At 36.9% G+C, this 7,558-nt stretch overlaps 1 protein-coding gene across 1 annotated transcript in view; it reads left to right on the top strand.

Annotated features, from left to right (window-relative positions):
• The window catches only part of rnf32 (ring finger protein 32), a 282,695-nt gene that overhangs the window by 4,028 nt on the left and 271,109 nt on the right, over positions 1–7,558 (top strand). The window contains exon 2 of the mRNA XM_062021648.1: positions 2,667–2,720. The gene's annotated coding sequence lies outside the window, so the exon portion shown is untranslated. The remainder of the gene's footprint in view (positions 1–2,666; positions 2,721–7,558) is intronic.

Below are 7,558 nucleotides of genomic sequence, written 5' to 3'. Positions count from 1 at the left end.
GCCACCAGATGGCGACAAAACGGCAGCTTTTCGATCACTGGCTGCTTGTATATATTATGAATACACCGCTGCGGCCATATTGCTGATTGAACTGGTGCCATTTGGCGGGCCAAATTGGAGGCGCATGCGGGCCACAATTTAAATGTTGCCTGGCTACGTTAATCTAAGGAATTTAAAGCATGAACTGTTTCGCTATCAACTCTTGATTAGCTCCTGGCCATATCATCACTTCATAACACAGCAGCAGATAAGAGAAGAGCAAAAGTATTGGGCCACCAAACGGAAGTAAGAAGTGAAGAAAAACTCTCTCCTGAGAAGACTTTCTTGTTGGAACAGAAAAGGGGCCTTCCCCAAAGTGTTGGCACAAAGCATGTCTTGAGATTGAGTGGGCACGAAGAGGCCGGGCCCTGATGGATAACCTGTCACAATGCTTGTGTGAGTCAGTGTGAGTACACAACAAGTGCGACCACGCAGGAGCCCACGTTGCCGGGAAGACGAAGACGCCGGCGAGGAGAACGCTGTCATTTGCAGACGGCTCTTGGAAACCAGGAGTTTTGTTTTGCAGAATGCCAGACTCTTCGCGTTTGCAAAAGTCAACATTTGTCGAAGTGCTCCAGGCAGACAGAGGGCCCCCGGAGGGATTAGAGGAGGCCGTGTTTACCTGCTCTGAGGAATGCTGCTCTGCGCGCACGCTTTTGTATCCGTCAGGGACCCCGGGGTCACACCGGCGGCGGAGATGGGCCACCGCGTCCCTCCTCGACTTTCCACCTCGCAATATCAACAACGCCACACAATGTGGGCGACCTGAGAGAGCGATGAGGAATTCCTGCTCGTGTTGCAACGCCTCAGCCATGACCTCCTTCACTTGGCCCAAGACTCTTTAATCATTTTACCAGCAAACTTGCCACATCCGGAGATAATAATGCTCACCTGCCTTTTGTACATGTTCTTAACTGTACTGCGTCATATTCTTTCCAACATTTTCTCAATTCTAATGCTAAAATGGCAGAACATAAAACAAGAACTCAGCAGACACAAGACATTGATACAATGTTGATTATACATTCATGTCCCTTAAAACTGACTTTGAACAACCTGACATTGACTAAACGTTGTCAAAAAGCATGTTATTTCAACGTTGTATTTGTGTTGTAGAATATTGGTTAGGAAATGACCAAAATTCAATGGTCAAATCAATGACACAACCCAACATTGATTAAACGTCGTCAAAAAGCATGTTGTTTCAACGTTGTTGTGTTGTAGTAATTTGGTAGGGAAATTACCAAATTTCAATGGTCAAATCAAAGTCGGAACCCAACATTGATTAAATGTCGTCAAAAAGCATTTTGTTTCAACGTTGTATTTGTGTCGTAGAATGTTGGTTGGGAAATGACCAAAATTCAATGGTCAAATCAACGTCAGAACTCAACATTGATTTAACGTCGTCAAAAAGCATGTTGTTTCAACGTTGTATTGGTGTTGTAGTAAATTGGTAGGGAAATTGCCAAAATTCTACAGTCAAATCAACGTCACAACATAACATTGATTAAACGTCTTCAAAAAGTATGTTGTTTCAACATTGTATTTGTGTTGTAGAAAATTGGTTGGAAAATGACCAAAATTCAATGGTCAAATCAACGTCACAACATAACATTGAATAAACGTAGTCAAAAAGCATGTTGTTTCAACGTTGTATTTGTGTTGTAGAATATTGGTTGGGAAATGACCAAAATTCAATGGTCAAATCAACGTCAGAACTCAACATTGATTTAACGTCGTCAAAAAGCATGTTGTTTCAACGTTGTATTGGTGTTGTAGTAAATTGGTAGGGAAATTGCCAAAATTCTACAGTCAAATCAACGTCACAACATAACATTGATTAAGCGTCTTCAAAAAGCATGTTGTTTCAACGTTGTATTTGTGTTGTAGAAAATTGGTTGGAAAATGACCAAATTTCAATGGTCAAATCAACGTCACAACCTAACATTGATTAAACGTTGTCAAAAAGCATGTTGTTTCAACGTTGTATTTGTGTTGTAGAATATTGGTTGGAAAATGACCAAAATTCAATGGTCAAATCAACGTCACAACATAACATTGAATAAACGTCGTCAAAAAGCATGTTGTTTCAACGTTGTATTGGTGTTGTAGTAAATTGGTAGGGAAATGACCAAAATTCTACAGTCAAATCAACATCAGAACCCAACATTGATTAAAAGTCGTCAAAAAGCATGTTGTTTCAACGCTGTATTTGTTTTGTAGATTATTGGTTGGGAAATGATCAAATTTCAATGGTCAAATCAAAATCAGAACCCAACATTGATTAAACGTCGCCAAAAAGCATGTTGTTTTAACGTTGTATTTGTGTTGTAGAATATTGGTTGGAAAATGACCAAAATTCAATGGTCAAATCAACATCAGAACCCAACATTGATTAAACGTCGTCAAAAAGCATGTTAGTCCAAAGTTATGTTTGAGTTGCTCAACATCAGGACCTAATTCAACAAGTTCTCAACGTTGTTTTAAAGTCTTGTGCCTGCTGGGGCACCACTGGCTAGTTTATGTTACCATTTTTTTAAATGTCAATATGTGTCACAATTACTAATTGTATTCAAAAGAGGTTCATTAGGTCTTCAAAAAATGATGCGATTTTGTTATTCTCATAGATCACATAAGGTGACAACCTCTGAGGAAGGCAACAGTTGTGGCTGAAACGTAAGGTACGCAAATAAACACACAGGTCTGGCTATAAGAATAACAAACATACTAATTGTATTGAAATAAAACTGTTATTCTGCATTCAAAAAAGCAGTCCCAGTAAAAAAAACAACTACTTGTGGTACGCCAAATAATCACTTCATTAAATATTTACACATAGTGTTACTGTTCAAACAGTGTGTAACGTCACAGTGGCCAAAAACATTAAATACACTCGCTAAATAAAAGATCTGCCTTGTTTTTAATGAATATTTAGGCCTACCACGCGACTGTATTTTAATGTTGGTCGCTATGGTGGTATGTGGAGAGCCGGGTGTTTTCTGAGGTGGTATTTGCTGAAAAAAATACATTTCACAGTAAAATGATGTCATCAAAATGCACTGTAACATTCCAACACGTGACTGTTGTATGTTATCTTTATATTTCACAGCAATTAATTGTAATTTCACAGTAAAATCCCAACAAATGACCGTAAATTCAAGCTGATTTGTCTCTTGAAGGGTTCTGTAGACCAGTGGTTCCCAACCACCGGTACTGGTCCGCGGACCGATTGGTACCGGGCCGCACAAGAAATTTAAAAAAAAAAAAAGTTTTTGTTTTTTTTTGTTTTTTTTAATGAAATCAACATAAAAAACACAATATATACATTATATATAAATATAGATCAATACAGTCTGCAGGGATACAGTCCGTAAGCACACATGATTGTATTTATTTATGTAAAAATACACCCCCCACCCCCCACCCCACTGGTCCGTGGGACAAATTTTCAAGCGTTGACCGGTCCGCAGCTACAAAAAGGTTGGGGACCACTGCTGTAGACTACATATGCGGTATAGATCGGTAGGTAGAGTGGCCGTGCGAGCAACTCGAGGGTTCCAGGTTCGATCCCCGCTTCCGCCATCCCAGTCACTGCCGTTGTGTCCCTGGGCAAGACACTTTACCCACCTGCTCCCAGTGCCACCCACACTGGTTTAAATGTAACTTAGATATTGGGTTTCACTATGTTAAGCGCTTTGAGTCACTAGAGAAAAGTGCTATATAAATATAATGCACTTCACTTCACACAATAACTCTTGTACAGTAAGTGACCGTATGCTGTTCAAACAAGAAAGTAATTAATAAGTTTATCCATTACGATATTAAATAAATTCCTAATTTTTGAGAGTCAATTTAAAACGTATATATATTTTTGTGCAAATTTGTAAAAAAAAAAAAAAAAAAGCATTTTGAATTGAATACATAAAACAGCTATTATTGATATTATTATTATTATTGGTTTTCTTAAGTATTGTTGCTTTGTGAATGTCTATCCTAGGTCTTGTAAAGCTGGTATTGGGTTGGACTTACGGCCTCTCTAGTTTATTTTATTAAACTGATTAACAATCTGGGATTTGTGTAAATAATATTGTTTTTTTAAAACATTTTTGAAAAGGTGTTATTCAGGCCAACTGTGCATACAAGTTGTACGTCCGCAGCCAAGAGGAGCTTTTGTCCCCTGTAATTGTATTATTATTTATATACCAAATAATTTATTCAGAGAATCACGTTGAATCGAGAATAGATTCTGAATTCACGAGAACTAGGATTGAATCTAATCGCGAGGTGCCTGAAGATTCCCACATCTAGTATTTAACAATAAAATGACAATTGTGAAGTTACAGCATTTACTTGTAACTTTATTGTAATAAACTGTCAAATCTCAGCTCTGCATTTACAGTAAATTGCTGGAAAGATTTTCCCACAGTAAATTTGTGTAAATGTACTGTGAAAGTAATGCAAGTATTAGCTGCTAATTTGCTGTGAATTTACAATGAACATTTTTACACGATTCGATTCCGATACTTGGGGTGGCGATTCGATTCAGAATCGATTCTCTATTCAAACCGATTATCGCAATATTTTATTTAGTATAAAAATGACAATAAAACCTTTTCGAAATAGGTTACAGGTTACAGAATCTCTTCTCTGCTGCTGACATATGACGTATATGCGCGGAAATGGCTTTAAAAATTTTTTATTGGAAAATAACTTCAAAGAAAAACATTTATATTTATTTTTAGTTTATTAATCGGAATGAATAAGAATTGCGATTCGGATGTGAATCGTTTTTGTTTGTTTGTTTTAGCACCCCTAATGTTATGTTACGCTAACCCACTATATCGCTGAACATTAAATGATAGCTAACGTTTGCAGCTAAACTTTCCTAAATTGCTTTTTTTCTCTTGCTTATTTGTTAGGGCCATTGCACAATACATATATTGCACAGATATAGCTAAAATACACTACTTTTTAAACTTTACCAGACACACTAGGTATATTTGCATAAAGTATTGGATCGGTATCGCCGATAGCGGCCTGAATTTCACTCGGTATGGAAAGAAAAAACATAACTTTTATTTTATTTTTTATTTTTTTTTACTAAAAACATAACTATAGTGTGTTTCTCGCAACTTCCTTGCCATACTACGACTTTCAGTCGTAAAAGATATAACGAAAATAACAACGCATTCAAAATGTTTGGAGATTTTCGAAAAGTGTACAGCTCCACTAACGGACATTGGAGTGTTACTTTCAAAGGCAAAATTAAAGTATTGCTATATAAACATAATTTTATATGGGACTTTCTTGTATTATATGTATAGTACATGTTCCAAAAAGAAAGAAGCATAAAACACCACCAGAATTAGAGATATTACAAGTCAAAGTGATGAAGCTTAGTGTTACGCTCATGACTTGGTGTAACTAAACATTACCCTATAACAGGGGCTCTAGTGCCGCATGCGGCTCTTTAGCGCTGCCCTACTGGCTCCCTGGAGCTTTTTCAAAAATGTATGAAAATAGAAAAAGATGGGCAGGGGAAATATATTTTTGTTTTAATAGGGTTTCTGTAGGAGAACAAACATGACACAATCCTCCCTAATTGTTAGAAATATATTAAAACATGATTCTCCGATGAGAGTATTTGGCGAGCGCCGTTTTGTCCTCATTTTGGCGGTCCTTGAACTCACCGTGGTTTGTTTACATGTATAACTTTCTTCAACATGCCAGAGAAATACATATTTTATGCCAATCCTTCTTTGTCTCATTTTGTCCACCAAACGTTTTATACTGTGCGTGAATGCACAAAGGTGAGCTTTGTTGATGTTATTGACTTGTGTGGAGTGTTTATCAAGCATATTTGGTCACTGCATGACTGCAAGCTAATCGATGCTAACATGCTATTTGGGCTGGCTTTATGTACATATTGCATCATTATGCCTCACTTGTAGGTATATTTGAGCTCATTTAATCTCCTATGTCCTCTGTGTATTTAATTTTTATCTGCATTTCTCATAACGTATTATCTGTATGTAATATTGGCTGCATTTCTGATAGTTGTTTGTGTGCCATGTTGTTCCAGACCACAGCAAACGTTACCCAGCTTGCATAGATTCTAATACATTCATTAGAAGAAGACAGCCCGCCATTTCCTTTAACTTGGACACACACATCTATACCTTTGGCCATTCTAAGACAGTCATTTAGAGGAGTTATCTCACCCTCTGAGAAGGTTTACTAATGTTTTCCAATGTTGTAAAAATAAAAGTAGGTTATTATAGCTAATATAGACACTTAAATCATGTGTTGTCTTCATTATAACACTTGTATAAGACTTTTAAAGTCATTTTGATAGTAGGCCAATACAACTAATACAGACACGTACATCATGTGTTGACTTCATTATATCACTTATAGAAGGCTTTTAAATTTTGTGGCTCCAAACAGATTTTTTTTTTTTGGGGGGGGGGGGGGACCAAAATGTCTCTTTCAACATTTTGGGTTGCCGACCCCTGCCCTATAAGATGAAGGCAATTGCATTTTATTGATATTTGAAATGTATTCAATGTTTATAAATGAATATTTAAATATACTAAATGTAAAAAAGGGAATACATTTAAAAAAAAAAAATGCCGTCAAGTCGAGGTTTGGAAGTGGCTGACATTTGGCGCATGCGCTGACGGATCGGACTGTGACGCGTATTTTTCAAAGCCTGAAAAGAGCGTGGAATAATTCTCACAACTACTGTAAATAAAAAAAAATACATTTTATTTATTTAAGTTTTTAACATTAGTGATTGTTTAGAGTTTGTTTTGCCTAATTTCAAATCCAATTTTAGCCGATATGCTTCCCCATGCTGCAGTACCACAGTTCGTCCGCACAGTGCCGCTGTTGCACAACTTTGTACACCATACCGCAGTGGTTCTTAACCTTGTTGGAGGTACCGAAACCCAACAGTTTCATATGCGCATTCACCGAACCCTCCTTTTTTTTTTCCAAATTCAAGACAAAGCTATTATATGTTTTTGGTAACACTTTAGTATGGGGAACATATTCTAAGTAACAAAGACTTAATTTAGAGTTTTTGGGTTAGGGTTCGGGTTAGAGGGTTAGGGCCAGGGTTAGAGGGTTAGGTTTATACTAAGGCCATGCCGAATAAGGCATTAATAAGTACTTAATAATGACTAGTTAAGAGCCAATATGTTGCTAATTTGCATGTTAATAAGCAACTAATTAATGGTGAATATTAGGGCTGTGAATCTTTGGGTGTCCCACGATTCGATTCAGTATCGATTCTTGGGGTCACGATTCGATTCAAAATCAATTTTTTTTTTCAATTCAACACGATTCTCGATTCAAAAACGATTTTTTTCCCGATTCAAAACGTTTCTCTATTCATTCAATACATAGGATTTCAGCAGGATCTACCCCAGTCTGCTGACCTGCAAGCAGAGTAGTAGATTTTTGTAAAAAGCTTTTATAATTGTAAAGGACAATGTTTTATCAACTGATTGCAATA

The sequence above is a fragment of the Entelurus aequoreus genome, linkage group LG15 (genome assembly GCF_033978785.1).
Source record: "Entelurus aequoreus isolate RoL-2023_Sb linkage group LG15, RoL_Eaeq_v1.1, whole genome shotgun sequence".
NCBI classification, from domain to species: domain Eukaryota; kingdom Metazoa; phylum Chordata; class Actinopteri; order Syngnathiformes; family Syngnathidae; genus Entelurus; species Entelurus aequoreus.
This window is presented reverse-complemented; position numbering and strand designations above follow the sequence as displayed.